Here is a 22,050-nt window from a genome sequence, read left to right as displayed (position 1 = left end):
TAGAGGATAGGATTGGATAGAGGATAGGATAGGATAGAGGATAGGATAGGATAGAGAATAGGATAGAGGATAGGATAGGATAGAGGATAGAATAGGATAGAGGATAGGATAGGATACAGGAGAGGATAGGATAGAGGATACGATATGGGATTGGATAGGATAGAGGATAGGATACGATAGAGGATAGGATAGGATAGAGGATAGGATAGGATAGAGAATAGGATATAGGAGTGGATAGGATAGAGGATAGAATAGGATAGAGGATAGGATAGGATAGAGGATAGGATATGATAGAGGATAGGATAGGATAGAGGATAGGATAGGATAGAGGATACGATAGGGGATTGTATAGAATAGAGGATAGGATAGGATGCAGGATAGCATAGGATAGAGGATATGATAGGATAGAGGACAGGATAGGATAGAGGATAGGATTGGATAGATGATATGATAGGATAGAGGATAGGATAGGGTAGAGGACAGGTTAGCATAGAGGATAGGATAGGATAGAGGATTCGATGGCATTGAGGATAGGATAGGATAGAGGATAGGATAGGGGATTGGATAGGATAGGATAGAGAATAGGGTAGGATAGGGGATACAATAGTATAGAGGATAGGATAGACGATGGGATAGGATAGGATAGAGGATATGATAGGATAGGATAGAGGATAGGATTGGGTAGAGGATAGGATAGGATAGAGGATAGGATAGGATAGACGATGGGATAGGATAGAGCATAGGATAGGATAGAGGATAGGATAGGATAGAGGATATGATAGGATAGGACAGAGGATAGGATTGGATAGAGGATAGGATAGGATAGAGGATAGGATAGGATAGAGGATAGGATAGGATAGAGGATAGGATAGGATAGGATAGATGATATTATAGTAAAGAGGATAGGATATGATAGAGGATAGGATAGGGTACTGGATAGGATAGAGGATAGGATAGGATAGAGGATAGGATAGGATAGAGGATACGATATAGGATTGGATAGGATAGAGGATAGGATACGATAGAGGATAGGATAGAATAGAGGATAGGATAGGATAGAGGATAGGATAGGATAGAGGATAGGATAGGATATAGGATAGGATAGGATAGAGGATAGGATAGGATAGAGGATAGGATAGGATAGAGGATAGGATAGGATAGAGCATAGGATAGGATAGAGGATAGGATAGGATAGAGGATATGATAGGATAGGATAGAGGATAGGATTGGATAGAGGATAGGATAGGATAGAGGATAGGATAGGATAGAGAATAGGATATAGGATTGGACAGGATAGAGGATAGAATAGGATAGAGGATAGGATAGGATACAGGAGAGGATAGGATAGAGGATACGATATGGGATTGGATAGGATAGAGGATAGGATACGATAGAGGATAGGATAGGATAGGGGATTGGATAGAATAGAGGATAGGATAGGATAGAGGATAGGATAGGATAGAGGATAGGATAGGGTAGAGGACAGGTTAGCATAGAGGATAGGATAGGATAGAGGATTCGATGGGATTGAGGATAGGATAGGATAGAGGATAGGATAGGGGATTGGATAGGATAGGATAGAGAATAGGGTAGGATAGGGGATACAATAGTATAGAGGATAGGATAGACGATGGGATAGGATAGGATAGAGGATATGATAGGATAGGATAGAGGATAGGATTGGGTAGAGGATAGGATAGGATAGAGGATAGGATAGGATAGACGATGGGATAGGATAGAGCATAGGATAGGATAGAGGATAGGATAGGATAGAGGATATGATAGGATAGGACAGAGGATAGGATTGGATAGAGGATAGGATAGGATAGAGGATAGGATAGGATAGAGGATAGGATAGGATAGAGGATAGGATAGGATAGGATAGATGATATTATAGTAAAGAGGATAGGATATGATAGAGGATAGGATAGGGTACTGGATAGGATAGAGGATAGGATAGGATAGAGGATAGGATAGGATAGAGGATACGATATAGGATTGGATAGGATAGAGGATAGGATACGATAGAGGATAGGATAGAATAGAGGATAGGATAGGATAGAGGATAGGATAGGATAGAGGATAGGATAGGATATAGGATAGGATAGGATAGAGGATAGGATAGGATAGAGGATAGGATAGGATAGAGGATAGGATAGGATAGAGCATAGGATAGGATAGAGGATAGGATAGGATAGAGGATATGATAGGATAGGATAGAGGATAGGATTGGATAGAGGATAGGATAGGATAGAGGATAGGATAGGATAGAGAATAGGATATAGGATTGGACAGGATAGAGGATAGAATAGGATAGAGGATAGGATAGGATACAGGAGAGGATAGGATAGAGGATACGATATGGGATTGGATAGGATAGAGGATAGGATACGATAGAGGATAGGATAGGATAGGGGATTGGATAGAATAGAGGATAGGATAGGATACAGGATAGGATAGGATAGAGGATATGATAGGATAGAGGATAGGATAGGATAGAGGATAGGATAGGATAGAGATTAGGATAGGATAGAGAATAGGATATAGGATTGGATAGGATAGAGGATTGAATAGGATAGAGGATAGGATAGGATAGAGGATATGATAGGATAGGATAGAGGATAGGATTGGGTAGAGGATAGGACAGGATAGAGGATAGGATAGAGGATAGGATAGGATAGAGGGTAGGATAGGATAGAGGATAGGATAGGATATAGGATAGGATAGGATAGGATAGAGGATAGGACAGGATAGAGGATAGGATAGGATAGAGCATAGGATAGGATAGAGGATACTATAGGATAGAGGATATGATAGGATAGGATAGAGGATAGGATTGGATAGAGGATAGGATAGGATAGAGGATAGGATTGGATAGAGGATAGGATAGGATAGAGGATAGGATAGGATAGAGGATAGGATAGGATATAGGATAGGATAGGATAGAGGATAGGATAGGATAGAGGATAGGATAGGATAGAGGATAGGATAGGATAGAGCATAGGATAGGATAGAGGATAGGATAGGATAGAGGATATGATAGGATAGGATAGAGGATAGGATTGGATAGAGGATAGGATAGGATAGAGGATAGGATAGGATAGAGAATAGGATATAGGATTGGACAGGATAGAGGATAGAATAGGATAGAGGATAGGATAGGATACAGGAGAGGATAGGGTAGAGGATACGATATGGGATTGGATAGGATAGAGGATAGGATACGATAGAGGATAGGATAGGGGACTGGATAGGATAGAGGATAGGATAGGATAGAGGATAGGATAGGATAGAGGATACGATATAGGATTGGACAGGATAGAGGATAGGATAGGATAGAGGATATGATAGGATAGGACAGAGGATAGGATTGGATAGAGGATAGGATAGGATAGAGGATATGATAGGATAGAGGATAGGATAGGATAGAGGATAGGATAGGATAGAGGATAGGATAGGATAGGGTAGATGATATCATAGTAAAGAGGATAGGATATGATAGAGGATAGGATAGGGGACTGGATAGGATAGAGGATAGGATAGGATAGAGGATAGGATAGGATAGAGGATACGATATAAGATTGGATAGGATAGAGGATAGGATACGATAGAGGATAGGATAGAATAGAGGATAGGATAGAATAGAGGATAGTATAGGATAGAGGATAGGATAGGATATAGGATAGGATAGGATAGAGGATAGGATAGGATAGAGGATAGGATAGGATAGAGGATAGGATAGGATAGAGGATAGGATAGGATAGAGCATAGGATAGGATAGAGGATAGGATAGGATAGAGGATATGATAGGATAGGATAGAGGATAGGATTGGATAGAGGATAGGATAGGATAGAGGATAGGATAGGATAGAGAATAGGATATAGGATTGGACAGGATAGAGGATAGAATAGGATAGAGGATAGGATAGGATACAGGAGAGGATAGGGTAGAGGATACGATATGGGATTGGATAGGATAGAGGATAGGATACGATAGAGGATAGGATTGGATAGGGGATTGGATAGAATAGAGGATAGGATAGGATACAGGATAGGATAGGATAGTGGATATGATAGGATAGAGGATAGGATAGGATAGAGGATAGGATAGGATAGAGATTAGGATAGGATAGAGGATAGGATAGGATAGAGGATCGGATAGGATAGGATAGATGATATTATAGTAAAGAGCATAGGATATGATAGAGGATAGGATAGGGGACTGGATAGGATAGAGGATAGGATAGGATAGAGGATAGGATAGGATAGAGGATAGGATAGGTTAGAGGATACGATATAGGATTGGATAGGATAGAGGATAGGATACGATAGAGGATAGGATAGGATAGAGGATAGGATAGGATAGAGAATAGGATATAGGATTGGATAGGATAGAGGATAGAATAGGATAGAGGATAGGATAGGATAGATGATAGGATAGGATAGAGGATAGGATACGATAGAGGATAGGATAGGATAGAGGATAGGATAGGATAGCGGAAAGGATAGGATAGAGTATAGAATAGGATAGAGGATAAGATAGGATAGAGGTTAGGATATGATAGAGTATAGGATAGGATAGAGGAGAGGATAGGGGATTGGATAGGATAGAGGATAGGATATGATATAGGATAGGATAGGATAGAGGGTAGGATAGGATAGAGGATAGGATAGGATAGGATAGAGAATAGGATAGAGGATTGGATTGGATAGAGGATAGAATAGGATAGAGGATAAGATAGGATAGAGGATAGGATATGATAGAGGATAGGGTAGGATAGAGGATAGGATAGGATAGAGAATAGGATATAGGATTGGATAGGATAGAGGATAGAATAGGATAGAGGATAGGATAGGATAGAGGATAGGATAGGATAGAGGATAGGGTAGGATAGAGGATAGGATAGGATAGGGTAGATGATATTATAGTAAAGAGGATACGATATGATAGAGGATAGGATAGGGGACTGGATAGGATAGAGGATAGGATAGGATAGAGGATACGATATAGGATTGGATAGGATAGAGGATAGGATACGATAGAGGATAGGATAGAATAGAGGATAGGATAGGATAGAGGATAGGATAGGATAGAGGATAGGATAGGATATAGGATAGGATAGGATAGAGGATAGGAAAGGATAGAGGATAGGATAGGATAGAGATTAGGATAGGATAGAGAATAGGATAGAGGATTGGATTGGATAGAGGATAGAATAGGATAGAGGATAAGATAGGATAGAGGATAGAATAGGATAGAGGATAGGATAGGATAGAGGATAGGATAGGATAGAGGATAGGGTAGGATAGAGGATAGGATAGGATAGGGTAGATGATATTATAGTAAAGAGGATACGATATGATAGAGGATAGGATAGGGGACTGGATAGGATAGAGGATAGGATAGGATAGAGGATACGATATAGGATTGGATAGGATAGAGGATAGGATACGATAGAGGATAGGATAGAATAGAGGATAGGATAGGATAGAGGATAGGATAGGATAGAGGATAGGATAGGATATAGGATAGGATAGGATAGAGGATAGGAAAGGATAGAGGATAGGATAGGATAGAGATTAGGATAGGATAGAGAATAGGATATATGATTGGATAGGATAGAGGATTGAATAGGATAGAGGATAGGATAGGATAGAGGATATGATAGGATAGGATAGAGGATAGGATTGGGTAGAGGATAGGATAGGATAGAGGATAGGATTGGATAGAGGATAGGATAGGATAGAGGATAGGATAGGATAGAGGATAGGATAGGATAGAGGATAGGATAGGATAGAGGATAGGATAGGATAGAGGATAGGATAGGATATAGGATTGGATAGGATAGAGGATTGAATAGGATAGAGGATAGGATAGGATAGAGGATATGATAGGATAGGATAGAGGATAGGATTGGATAGAGGATAGGATAGGATAGAGGATAGGATAGGATAGAGAATAGGATATAGGATTGGACAGGATAGAGGATAGAATAGGATAGAGGATAGGATAGGATACAGGAGAGGATAGGGTAGAGGATACGATATGGGAATGGATAGGATAGAGGATAGGATACGATAGAGGATAGGATAGGGGACTGGATAGGATAGAGGATAGGATAGGATAGAGGATAGGATAGGATAGAGGATACGATATAGGATTGGACAGGATAGAGGATAGGATAGGATAGAGGATATGATAGGATAGGACAGAGGATAGGATTGGATAGAGGATAGGATAGGATAGAGGATAGGATAGGATGGAGGATAGGATAGGATAGAGGATAGGATAGGATAGAGGATAGGATAGGATAGGGTAGATGATATTATAGTAAAGAGGATAGGATATGATAGAGGATAGGATAGGGGACTGGATAGGATAGAGGATAGGATAGGATAGAGGATAGGATAGGATAGAGGATACGATATAGGATTGGATAGGATAGAGGATAGGATACGATAGAGGATAGGATAGAATAGAGGATATGATAGGATAGAGGATAGGATAGGATAGAGGATAGGATAGGATAGAGATTAGGATAGGATAGAGAATAGGATATAGGATTGGATAGGATAGAGGATTGAATAGGATAGAGGATAGGATAGGATAGAGGATATGATAGGATAGGATAGAGGATAGGATTGGGTAGAGGATAGGATAGGATAGAGGATAGGATTGGATAGAGGATAGGATAGGATAGAGGATAGGATAGGATAGAGGATAGGATAGGATAGAGGATAGGATAGGATAGAGGATAGGATAGGATAGAGGATAGGATAGGATATAGGATAGGATAGGATAGAGGATAGGATAGGATAGAGGATAGGATAGGATAGAGGATAGGATAGGATAGAGGATAGGATAGGATATAGGATAGAATAGGATAGAGGATAGGATAGGATACAGGAGAGGATAGGGTAGAGGATACGATATGGGATAGGATAGGATAGAGGATAGGATTGGGTAGAGGATAGGATAGGATAGAGGATAGGATTGGATAGAGGATAGGATAGGATAGAGGATAGGATAGGATAGAGGATAGGATAGGATAGAGGATAGGATAGGATAGAGGATAGGATAGGATAGAGGATAGGATAGGATATAGGATTGGATAGGATAGAGGATTGAATAGGATAGAGGATAGGATAGGATAGGATAGAGGATAGGATTGGATAGAGGATAGGATAGGATAGAGGATAGGATAGGATAGAGAATAGGATATAGGATTGGACAGGATAGAGGATAGAATAGGATATTGGATAGGATAGGATACAGGAGAGGATAGGGTAGAGGATACGATATGGGATTGGATAGGATAGAGGATAGGATACGATAGAGGATAGGATAGGGGACTGGATAGGATAGAGGATAGGATAGGATAGAGGATACGATATAGGATTGGACAGGATAGAGGATAGGATAGGATAGAGGATATGATAGGATAGGACAGAGGATAGGATTGGATAGAGGATAGGATAGGATAGAGGATAGGATAGGATAGAGGATAGGATAGGATAGAGGATAGGATAGGATAGAGGATAGGATAGGATAGGGTAGATGATATTATAGTAAAGAGGATAGGATATGATAGAGGATAGGATAGGGGACTGGATAGGATAGAGGATAGGATAGGATAGAGGATAGGATAGGATAGAGGATACGATATAGGATTGGATAGGATAGAGGATAGGATACGATAGACGATAGGATAGAATAGAGGATATGATAGGATAGAGGATAGATAGGATAGAGGATAGGATAGGATAGAGATTAGGATAGGATAGAGAATAGGATATAGGATTGGATAGGATAGAGGATTGAATAGGATAGAGGATAGGATAGGATAGAGGATATGATAGGATAGGATAGAGGATAGGATTGGGTAGAGGATAGGATAGGATAGAGGATAGGATTGGATAGAGGATAGGATAGGATAGAGGATAGGATAGGATAGAGGATAGGATAGGATAGAGGATAGGATAGGATAGAGGATAGGATAGGATAGAGGATAGGATAGGATATAGGATATGATAGGATAGGATAGAGGATAGGATTGGATAGAGGATAGGATAGGATAGAGGATAGGATAGGATAGAGAATAGGATATAGGATTGGACAGGATAGAGGATAGAATAGGATAGAGGATAGGATAGGATACAGGAGAGGATAGGGTAGAGGATACGATATGGGAATGGATAGGATAGAGGATAGGATACGATAGAGGATAGGATAGGGGACTGGATAGGATAGAGGATAGGATAGGATAGAGGATAGGATAGGATAGAGGATACGATATAGGATTGGACAGGATAGAGGATAGGATAGGATAGAGGATATGATAGGATAGGACAGAGGATAGGATTGGATAGAGGATAGGATAGGATAGAGGATAGGATAGGATGGAGGATAGGATAGGATAGAGGATAGGATAGGATAGAGGATAGGATAGGATAGGGTAGATGATATTATAGTAAAGAGGATAGGATATGATAGAGGATAGGATAGGGGACTGGATAGGATAGAGGATAGGATAGGATAGAGGATAGGATAGGATAGAGGATACGATATAGGATTGGATAGGATAGAGGATAGGATACGATAGAGGATAGGATAGAATAGAGGATATGATAGGATAGAGGATAGGATAGGATAGAGGATAGGATAGGATAGAGATTAGGATAGGATAGAGAATAGGATATAGGATTGGATAGGATAGAGGATTGAATAGGATAGAGGATAGGATAGGATAGAGGATATGATAGGATAGGATAGAGGATAGGATTGGGTAGAGGATAGGATAGGATAGAGGATAGGATTGGATAGAGGATAGGATAGGATAGAGGATAGGATAGGATAGAGGATAGGATAGGATAGAGGATAGGATAGGATAGAGGATAGGATAGGATAGAGGATAGGATAGGATATAGGATAGGATAGGATAGAGGATAGGATAGGATAGAGGATAGGATAGGATAGAGGATAGGATAGGATAGAGGATAGGATAGGATATAGGATAGAATAGGATAGAGGATAGGATAGGATACAGGAGAGGATAGGGTAGAGGATACGATATGGGATAGGATAGGATAGAGGATAGGATTGGGTAGAGGATAGGATAGGATAGAGGATAGGATTGGATAGAGGATAGGATAGGATAGAGGATAGGATAGGATAGAGGATAGGATAGGATAGAGGATAGGATAGGATAGAGGATAGGATAGGATAGAGGATAGGATAGGATATAGGATTGGATAGGATAGAGGATTGAATAGTTTAGAGGATAGGATAGGATAGGATAGAGGATAGGATTGGATAGAGGATAGGATAGGATAGAGGATAGGATAGGATAGAGAATAGGATATAGGATTGGACAGGATAGAGGATAGAATAGGATATTGGATAGGATAGGATACAGGAGAGGATAGGGTAGAGGATACGATATGGGATTGGATAGGATAGAGGATAGGATACGATAGAGGATAGGATAGGGGACTGGATAGGATAGAGGATAGGATAGGATAGAGGATACGATATAGGATTGGACAGGATAGAGGATAGGATAGGATAGAGGATATGATAGGATAGGACAGAGGATAGGATTGGATAGAGGATAGGATAGGATAGAGGATAGGATAGGATAGAGGATAGGATAGGATAGAGGATAGGATAGGATAGGGTAGATGATATTATAGTAAAGAGGATAGGATATGATAGAGGATAGGATAGGGGACTGGATAGGATAGAGGATAGGATAGGATAGAGGATAGGATAGGATAGAGGATACGATATAGGATTGGATAGGATAGAGGATAGGATACGATAGACGATAGGATAGAATAGAGGATATGATAGGATAGAGGATAGATAGGATAGAGGATAGGATAGGATAGAGATTAGGATAGGATAGAGAATAGGATATAGGATTGGATAGGATAGAGGATTGAATAGGATAGAGGATAGGATAGGATAGAGGATATGATAGGATAGGATAGAGGATAGGATTGGGTAGAGGATAGGATAGGATAGAGGATAGGATTGGATAGAGGATAGGATAGGATAGAGGATAGGATAGGATAGAGGATAGGATAGGATAGAGGATAGGATAGGATATAGAATAGGATAGGATAGAGGATAGGATAGGATAGAGGATAGGATAGGATAGAGCATAGGATAGGATAGAGGATAGGATAGGATAGAGGATATGATAGGATAGGATAGAGGATAGGATTGGATAGAGGATAGGATAGGATAGAGGATAGGATAGGATAGAGGATCGGATAGGATAGGATAGATGATATTATAGTAAAGAGGATAGGATATGATAGAGGATAGGATAGGGGACTGGATAGGATAGAGGATAGGATAGGATAGAGGATAGGATAGGATAGAGGATAGGATAGGTTAGAGGATACGATATAGGATTGGATAGGATAGAGGATAGGATACGATAGAGGATAGGATAGGATAGAGGATAGGATAGGATAGAGAATAGGATATAGGATTGGATAGGATAGAGGATAGAATAGGATAGAGGATAGGATAGGATAGATGATAGGATAGGATAGAGGATAGGATACGATAGAGGATAGGATGGGATAGAGGATAGGATAGGATAGCGGAAAGGATAGGATAGAGTATAGAATAGGATAGAGGATAAGATAGGATAGAGGTTAGGATATGATAGAGTATAGGATAGGATAGAGGAGAGGATAGGGGATTGGATAGGATAGAGGATAGGATATGATATAGGATAGGATAGGATAGAGGGTAGGATAGGATAGAGGATAGGATAGGATAGGATAGAGAATAGGATAGAGGATTGGATTGGATAGAGGATAGAATAGGATAGAGGATAAGATAGGATAGAGGATAGGATATGATAGAGGATAGGATAGGATAGAGGATAGGATAGGATAGAGAATAGGATATAGGATTGGATAGGATAGAGGATAGAATAGGGTAGAGGATAGGATAGGATAGAGGATAGGATAGGATAGAGGATAGGATAGGATAGAGGATAGGATAGGATAGGGTAGATGATATTATAGTAAAGAGGATACGATATGATAGAGGATAGGATAGGGGACTGGATAGGATAGAGGATAGGATAGGATAGAGGATACGATATAGGATTGGATAGGATAGAGGATAGGATACGATAGAGGATAGGATAGAATAGAGGATAGGATAGGATAGAGGATAGGATAGGATAGAGGATAGGATAGGATATAGGATAGGATAGGATAGAGGATAGGATAGGATAGAGGATAGGATAGGATAGAGGATAGGATAGGATAGAGCATAGGATAGGATAGAGGATAGGATAGGATAGAGGATATGATAGGATAGGATAGAGGATAGGATTGGATAGAGGATAGGATAGGATACAGGATAGGATAGGATAGAGAATAGGATATAGGATTGGACAGGATAGAGGATAGAATAGGATAGAGGATAGGATAGGATACAGGAGAGGATAGGATAGAGGATACGATATGGGATTGGATAGGATAGAGGATAGGATACGATAGAGGATAGGATAGGATAGAGGATAGGATAGGATAGAGAATAGGATATAGGAGTGGATAGGATAGAGGATAGAATAGGATAGAGGATAGGATAGGATAGAGGATAGGATATGATAGAGGATAGGATAGGATAGAGGATAGGATAGGATAGAGGATACGATAGGGGATTGGATAGAATAAAGGACAGGATAGGATGCAGGATAGCATAGGACAGAGGATATGATAGGATAGAGGACAGGATAGGATAGAGGATAGGATAGGATAGATGATATGATAGGATAGAGGATAGGGTAGGGTAGAGGACAGGTTAGTATAGAGGATAGGATAGGATAGAGGATTCGATGGGATTGAGGATAGGATAGGATAGAGGATAGGATAGGGGATTGGATAGGATATGATAGAGAATAGGGTAGGATAGGGGATACAATAGTATAGAGGATAGGATAGGATAGAGGATAGGATAGGATAGAGGATATGATAGGATAGGATAGAGGATAGGATTGGGTAGAGGATAGGATAGGATAGAGGATAGGATATGATAGACGATGTGATAGGATAGAGCATAGGATAGGATAGAGGATAGGATAGGATAGAGGATATGATAGGATAGTATAGAGGATAGGATTGGATAGAGGATAGGATAGGATAGAGGATAGGATAGGATAGAGGATAGGATAGGATAGGATAGACGATATGATAGGATAGGATAGAGGATAGGATTGGGTAGAGGATAGGATAGGATAGAGGATAGGATAGGATAGAGGATAGGATAGGATAGAGCATAGGATAGGATAGAGGATAGGATAGGATAGAGGATATGATAGGATAGGATAGAGGATAGGATTGGATAGAGGATAGGATAGGATAGAGGATAGGATAGGATAGAGGATAGGATAGGATAGAGGATAGGATAGGTTAGGATAGATGATATTATAGTAAAGAGGATAGGATATGATAGAGGATAGGATAGAGGATAGGATAGGATAGAGATTAGGATAGGATAGAGAATAGGATATAGGATTGGATAGGATAGAGGATTGAATAGGATAGAGGATAGGATAGGATAGAGGATATGATAGGATAGGATAGAGGATAGGATTGGGTAGAGGATAGGATAGGATAGAGGATAGGATTGGATAGAGGATAGGATAGGATAGAGGATAGGATAGGATAGAGGATAGGATAGGATAGAGGATAGGATAGGATAGAGGATAGGATAGGATAGAGGATAGGATAGGATATAGAATAGGATAGGATAGAGGATAGGATAGGATAGAGGATAGGGTAGGATAGAGCATAGGATAGGATAGAGGATAGGATAGGATAGAGGATATGATAGGATAGGATAGAGGATAGGATTGGATAGAGGATAGGATAGGATAGAGGATAGGATAGGATAGAGGATCGGATAGGATAGGATAGATGATATTATAGTAAAGAGGATAGGATATGATAGAGGATAGGATAGGGGACTGGATAGGATAGAGGATAGGATAGGATAGAGGATAGGATAGGATAGAGGATAGGATAGGTTAGAGGATACGATATAGGATTGGATAGGATAGAGGATAGGATACGATAGAGGATAGGATACGATAGAGGATAGGATAGGATAGAGAATAGGATATAGGATTGGATAGGATAGAGGATAGAATAGGATAGAGGATAGGATAGGATAGATGATAGGATAGGATAGAGGATAGGATACGATAGAGGATAGGATAGGATAGAGGATAGGATAGGATAGCGGAAAGGATAGGATAGAGTATAGAATAGGATAGAGGATAAGATAGGATAGAGGTTAGGATATGATAGAGTATAGGATAGGATAGAGGAGAGGATAGGGGATTGGATAGGATAGAGGATAGGATATGATATAGGATAGGATAGGATAGAGGGTAGGATAGGATAGAGGATAGGATAGGATAGGATAGAGAATAGGATAGAAGATTGGATTGGATAGAGGATAGAATAGGATAGAGGATAAGATAGGATAGAGGATAGGATATGATAGAGGATAGGATAGGATAGAGGATAGGATAGGATAGAGAATAGGATATAGGATTGGATAGGATAGAGGATAGAATAGGGTAGAGGATAGGATAGGATAGAGGATAGGATAGGATAGAGGATAGGATAGGATAGAGGATAGGATAGGATAGGGTAGATGATATTATAGTAAAGAGGATACGATATGATAGAGGATAGGATAGGGGACTGGATAGGATAGAGGATAGGATAGGATAGAGGATACGATATAGGATTGGATAGGATAGAGGATAGGATACGATAGAGGATAGGATAGAATAGAGGATAGGATAGGATAGAGGATAGGATAGGATAGAGGATAGGATAGGATATAGGATAGGATAGGATAGAGGATAGGATAGGATAGAGGATAGGATAGGATAGAGGATAGGATAGGATAGAGCATAGGATAGGATAGAGGATAGGATAGGATAGAGGATATGATAGGATAGGATAGAGGATAGGATTGGATAGAGGATAGGATAGGATACAGGATAGGATAGGATAGAGAATAGGATATAGGATTGGACAGGATAGAGGATAGAATAGGATAGAGGATAGGATAGGATACAGGAGAGGATAGGATAGAGGATACGATATGGGATTGGATAGGATAGAGGATAGGATACGATAGAGGATAGGATAGGATAGAGGATAGGATAGGATAGAGAATAGGATATAGGAGTGGATAGGATAGAGGATAGAATAGGATAGAGGATAGGATAGGATAGAGGATAGGATATGATAGAGGATAGGATAGGATAGAGGATAGGATAGGATAGAGGATACGATAGGGGATTGGATAGAATAAAGGACAGGATAGGATGCAGGATAGCATAGGACAGAGGATATGATAGGATAGAGGACAGGATAGGATAGAGGATAGGATAGGATAGATGATATGATAGGATAGAGGATAGGGTAGGGTAGAGGACAGGTTAGTATAGAGGATAGGATAGGATAGAGGATTCGATGGGATTGAGGATAGGATAGGATAGAGGATAGGATAGGGGATTGGATAGGATATGATAGAGAATAGGGTAGGATAGGGGATACAATAGTATAGAGGATAGGATAGGATAGAGGATAGGATAGGATAGAGGATATGATAGGATAGGATAGAGGATAGGATTGGGTAGAGGATAGGATAGGATAGAGGATAGGATAGGATAGACGATGTGATAGGATAGAGCATAGGATAGGATAGAGGATAGGATAGGATAGAGGATATGATAGGATAGTATAGAGGATAGGATTGGATAGAGGATAGGATAGGATAGAGGATAGGATAGGATAGAGGATAGGATAGGATAGGATAGATGATATTATAGTAAAGAGGATATGATATGATAGAGGATAGGATAGGGTACTGGATAGGATAGAGGATAGGATAGGATAGAGGATAGGATAGGATAGAGGATACGATATAGGATTGGATAGGATAGAGGATAGGATACGATAGAGGATAGGATAGGATAGAGGATAGGATAGGATAGAGAATAGGATATAGGATTGGACAGTATAGAGGATAGAATAGGATAGAGGATAGGATAGGATAGAGGATAGGATAGGATGTAGGATAGGATAGGATAGAGGGTAGGATAGGATAGAGGATAGGATAGGATAGGATAGAGAATAGGATATAGGATTGGATAGGATAGAGGATAGAATAGGATACAGGATAGGATAGGATAGAGGATATGATAGGATAGAGGATAGGATAGGATAGCGGATAGGATAGGATAGGGGATTGGATAGAATAGAGGATAGGATAGGATACAGGATAGGATAGGATAGAGGATATGATAGGATAGAGGATAGGATAGGATAGAGGATAGGATAGGATAGAGATTAGGATATAATAGAGGATAGGATAGGATAGAGGAGAGGATAGGATAGAGGATAGGATAGGGGATTGGATAGAATAGAGGATAGGATAGGATACAGGATAGGATAGGATAGAGGATATGATAGGATAGAGGATAGGATAGGATAGAGGATAGGATAGGATAGAGATTAGGATAGGATAGAGGATAGGATAGGATAGAGGATCGGATAGGATAGGATAGATGATATTATAGTAAAGAGGATAGGATATGATAGAGGATATGATAGGATAGAGGATAGGATATGATAGAGGATAGGATAGGGTACTGGATAGGATAGAGGATAGGATAGGATAGAGGATACGATATAGGATTGGATAGGATAGAGGATAGAATAGGATACAGGATAGGATAGGATAGAGGATAGGATAGGATGTAGGATAGGATAGGATAGAGGGTAGGATAGGATAGAGGATAGGATAGGATAGGATAGGGAATAGGATATAGGATTGGATAGGATAGAGGATAGGACACGATAGAGGACAGGATAGGATAGAGGATAGGATAGGATAGAGAATAGGATATAGGATTGGATAGGATAGAGGATAGGATATGATAGAGGATAGGATAGGATAGAGGACAGGATAGGATAGAGGATAGGATAGTTGATATTATAGTAAAGAGGATAGGATATGATAGAGGATAGGATAGGATACAGGATAGGATAGGATAGAGGATATGATAGGATAGAGGATAGGATAGGATAGAGGATAGGATAGGATAGAGATTAGGATAGGATAGAGGATAGGATAGGATAGAGGATCGGATAGGATAGGATAGATGATATTATAGTAAAGAGGATAGGATATGATAGAGGATAGGATAGGGGACTGGATAGGATAGAGGATAGGATAGGATAGAGGATAGGATAGGTTAGAGGATACGATATAGGATTGGATAGGATAGAGGATCGGATAGGATAGGATAGATGATATTATAGTAAAGAGGATAGGATATGATAGAGGATAGGATAGGGGACTAGATAGGATAGAGGATAGGATAGGATAGAGGATAGAATAGGTTAGAGGATACGATATAGGATTGGATAGGATAGAGGATAGGATAGGATAGGGGATTGGATAGGCTAGAGGATACGATATAGGAGTGGATAGGATAGAGTATAGTATACGATAGAGGATAGGATAGGATAGAGGATAGGATAGGATAGAGGATAAGATAGGATAGAGGATAGGATATGATAGAGGATAGGATAGGATAGAGGATAGGATAGGATAGAGGATAGGATAGGGGATTGGATAGAATAGAGGATAGGATAGGATACAGGATAGGATAGGATAGAGGATATGATAGGATAGAGGATAGGATAGGATAGAGGATAGGATAGGATAGAGATTAGGATAGGATAGAGGATAGGATAGGATAGAGGATCGGATAGGATAGGATAGATGATATTATAGTAAAGAGGATAGGATATGATAGAGGATAGGATAGGGGACTGGATAGGATAGAGGATAGGATAGGATAGAGGATAGGATAGGTTAGAGGATACGATATAGGATTGGATAGGATAGAGGATAGGATACGATAGAGGATAGGATAGAATAGAGGATAGGATAGGATAGAGGATAGGATAGGATACAGGATAGGATAGGATAGATGATAGGATAGGGTAGAGGACAGGTTAGCATAGAGGATAGGATAGGATAGAGGATTCGATGGGATTGAGGATAGGATAGGATAGAGGAGAGGATAGGGGATTGGATAGGATAGGATAGAGAATAGGGTAGGATAGAGGATACAATAGTATAGAGGATAGGATAGGATAGACGATATGATAGGATAGGATAGAGGATAGGATTGGGTAGAGGATAGGATAGGATAGAGGATCGGATAGGATAGGATAGATGATATTATAGTAAAGAGGATAGGATATGATAGAGGATAGGATAGGGGACTGGATAGGATAGAGGATAGGATAGGATAGAGGATAGGATAGGTTAGAGGATACGATATAGGATTGGATAGGATAGAGGATAGGATAGGATAGGGGATTGGATAGGCTAGAGGATACGATATAGGAGTGGATAGGATAGAGTATAGTATACGATAGAGGATAGGATAGGATAGAGGATAGGATAGGATAGAGGATAAGATAGGATAGAGGATAGGATATGATAGAGGATAGGATAGGATAGAGGATAGGATAGGATAGAGGATAGGATAGGGGATTGGATAGAATAGAGGATAGGATAGGATACAGGATAGGATAGGATAGAGGATATGATAGGATAGAGGATAGGATAGGATAGAGGATAGGATAGGATAGAGATTAGGATAGGATAGAGGATAGGATAGGATAGAGGACCGGATAGGATAGGATAGATGATATTATAGTAAAGAGGATAGGATATGATAGAGGATAGGATAGGGGACTGGATAGGATAGAGGATAGGATAGGATAGAGGATAGGATAGGTTAGAGGATACGATATAGGATTGGATAGGATAGAGGATAGGATACGATAGAGGATAGGATAGAATAGAGGATAGGATAGGATAGAGGATAGGATAGGATACAGGATAGGATAGGATAGAGGATAGGATAGGGTAGAGGACAGGTTAGCATAGAGGATAGGATAGGATAGAGGATTCGATGGGATTGAGGATAGGATAGGATAGAGGAGAGGATAGGGGATTGGATAGGATAGGATAGAGAATAGGGTAGGATAGAGGATACAATAGTATAGAGGATAGGATAGGATAGACGATATGATAGGATAGGATAGAGGATAGGATTGGGTAGAGGATAGGATAGGATAGAGGATAGGATAGGATAGAGGATAGGATAGGATAGAGCATAGGATAGGATAGAGGATAGGATAGGATAGAGGATATGATAGGATAGGATAGAGGATAGGATTGGATAGAGGATAGGATAGGATAGAGGATAGGATAGGATAGAGGATAGGATAGGATAGAGGATAGGATAGGTTAGGATAGATGATATTATAGTAAAGAGGATAGGATATGATAGAGGATAGGATAGAGGATAGGATAGGATAGAGGATAGGATAGGATAGAGGATAGGATAGGATAGAGGATACGATATAGGATTGGATAGGATAGAGGATACGATACGATAGAGGATAGGATAGGATAGAGGATAGGATAGGATATACGATAGGATAGGATAGAGGGTCGGATAGGATAGAGGATAGGATAGGATAGGATAGAGAATAGGATATAGGATTGGATAGGATAGAGGATAGAATAGGATACAGGATAGGATAGGATAGAGGATATGATAGGATAGAGGATAGGATAGGATAGAGGATAGGATAGGATAGGGGATTGGATAGAATAGAGGATAGGATAGGATACAGGATAGGATAGGATAGAGGATATGATAGGATAGAGGATAGGATAGGATAGAGGATAGGATAGGATAGAGATTAGGATACGATATAGGATTCGATAGGATAGAGGATCGGATAGGATAGGATAGATGATATTATAGTAAAGAGGATAGGATATGGTAGAGGATAGGATAGGGGACTGGATAGGATAGAGGATAGGATAGGATAGAGGATAGGATAGGTTAGAGGATACGATATAGGATTGGATAGGATAGAGGATAGGATAGGATAGGGGATTGGATAGAATAGAGGATAGGATAGGATACAGGATAGGATAGGATAGAGGATATGATAGGATAGAGGATAGGATAGGATAGAGGATAGGATAGGATAGAGATTAGGATAGGATAGAGGATAGGATAGGATAGAGGACCGGATAGGATAGGATAGATGATATTATAGTAAAGAGGATAGGATATGATAGAGGATAGGATAGGGGACTGGATAGGATAGAGGATAGGATAGGATAGAGGATAGGATAGGTTAGAGGATACGATATAGGATTGGATAGGATAGAGGATAGGATACGATAGAGGATAGGATAGAATAGAGGATAGGATAGGATAGAGGATAGGATAGGATACAGGATAGGATAGGATAGAGGATAGGATAGGGTAGAGGACAGGTTAGCATAGAGGATAGGATAGGATAGAGGATTCGATGGGATTGAGGATAGGATAGGATAGAGGAGAGGATAGGGGATTGGATAGGATAGGATAGAGAATAGGGTAGGATAGAGGATACAATAGTATAGAGGATAGGATAGGATAGACGATATGATAGGATAGGATAGAGGATAGGATTGGGTAGAGGATAGGATAGGATAGAGGATAGGATAGGATAGAGGATAGGATAGGATAGAGCATAGGATAGGATAGAGGATAGGATAGGATAGAGGATATGATAGGATAGGATAGAGGATAGGATTGGATAGAGGATAGGATAGGATAGAGGATAGGATAGGATAGAGGATAGGATAGGATAGAGGATAGGATAGGTTAGGATAGATGATATTATAGTAAAGAGGATAGGATATGATAGAGGATAGGATAGAGGATAGGATAGGATAGAGGATAGGATAGGATAGAGGATAGGATAGGATAGAGGATACGATATAGGATTGGATAGGATAGAGGATACGATACGATAGAGGATAGGATAGGATAGAGGATAGGATAGGATATAGGATAGGATAGGATAGAGGGTCAGATAGGATAGAGGATAGGATAGGATAGGATAGAGAATAGGATATAGGATTGGATAGGATAGAGGATAGAATAGGATACAGGATAGGATAGGATAGAGGATATGATAGGATAGAGGATAGGATAGGATAGAGGATAGGATAGGATAGGGGATTGGATAGAATAGAGGATAGGATAGGATACAGGATAGGATAGGATAGAGGATATGATAGGATAGAGGATAGGATAGGATAGAGGATAGGATAGGATAGAGATTAGGATACGATATAGGATTCGATAGGATAGAGGATCGGATAGGATAGGATAGATGATATTATAGTAAAGAGGATAGGATATGGTAGAGGATAGGATAGGGGACTGGATAGGATAGAGGATAGGATAGGATAGAGGATAGGATAGGTTAGAGGATACGATATAGGATTGGATAGGATAGAGGATAGGATAGGATAGGGGATTGGATAGAATAGAGGATAGGATAGGATACAGGATAGGATAGGATAGAGGATATAATAGGATAGAGGATAGGATAGGATAGAGGATAGGATAGGATAGAGGATAGGATAGGATAGAGGATAGGATAGGATAGGATAGAGGATAGGATAGTTGATATTATAGTAAAGAGGATAGGATATGATAGAGGATAGGATAGGGGACTGGATAGGATAGAGGATAGGATAGGATAGAGGATAGGATAGGATAGAGGATAGGATAGGATAGAGGATAGGATAGGATAGAGGATAGGATAGGATAGGATAGAGGATAGGATAGGATAGAGGATAGGATAGGATAGAGGATAGGATAGGCTAGAGGATACGATATAGGAGTGGGTAGGATAGAGTATAGGATACGATAGAGGATAGGATAGGATATAGGATAGGATAGGGTAGCGGAAAGGATAGGATAGAGTATAGAATAGGATAGAGGATAAGATAGGATAGAGGTTAGGATATGATAGAGTATAGGATAGGATAGAGGATAGGATATGATAGAGGATAGGATAGGTTAGAGGATACGATATAGGGTTGGATAGGATAGAGGATAGGATAGGATAGGGGATTGGATAGAATAGAGGATAGGATAGGATACAGGATAGGATAGGATAGAGGATAGGATAGGGTAGAGGATAGGATAGGCTAGACGATACGATATAGGAGTGGATAGGATAGAGTATAGGATACGATAGAGGATAGGATAGGATATAGGATAGGATAGGGTAGCGGAAAGGATAGGATAGAGTATAGAATAGGATAGAGGATAAGATAGGATAGAGGTTAGGATATTATAGAGTATAGGATAGGATAGAGGAGAGGATAGGGGATTGGATAGGATAGAGGATAGGATATGATATAGGATAGGATAGGATAGAGGGTAGGATAGGATAGAGGATAGGATAGGATAGAGGATAGGATAGGATAGAGATTAGGATAGGATAGAGGATAGGATAGGATAGAGGATCGGATAGGATAGGATAGATGATATTATAGTAAAGAGGATAGGATATGATAGAGGATAGGATAGGGGACTGGATAGGATAGAGGATAGGATAGGATAGAGGATAGGATAGGTTAGAGGATACGATATAGGATTGGATAGGATAGAGGATAGGATACGATAGAGGATAGGATAGAATAGAGGATAGGATAGGATAGAGGATAGGATAGGATACAGGATAGGATAGGATAGAGGATAGGATAGGGTAGAGGACAGGTTAGCATAGAGGATAGGATAGGATAGAGGATTCGATGGGATTGAGGATAGGATAGGATAGAGGATAGGATAGGGGATTGGATAGGATAGGATAGAGAATAGGGTAGGATAGAGGATACAATAGTATAGAGGATAGGATAGGATAGAGGATATGATAGGATAGGATAGAGGATAGGATTGGGTAGAGGATAGGATAGGATAGAGGATAGGATAGGATAGAGGATAGGATAGGATAGAGCATAGGATAGGATAGAGGATAGGATAGGATAGAGTATATGATAGGATAGGATAGAGGATAGGATTGGATAGAGGATAGGAT

The sequence above is a fragment of the Halictus rubicundus genome, unplaced genomic scaffold (genome assembly GCF_050948215.1).
Source record: "Halictus rubicundus isolate RS-2024b unplaced genomic scaffold, iyHalRubi1_principal scaffold0131, whole genome shotgun sequence".
In the NCBI taxonomy this organism is placed as follows: Eukaryota; Metazoa; Arthropoda; class Insecta; order Hymenoptera; family Halictidae; genus Halictus; species Halictus rubicundus.
The sequence above is the reverse complement of the archived record's forward strand: the minus strand, read 5'-3'. Positions refer to the sequence as shown.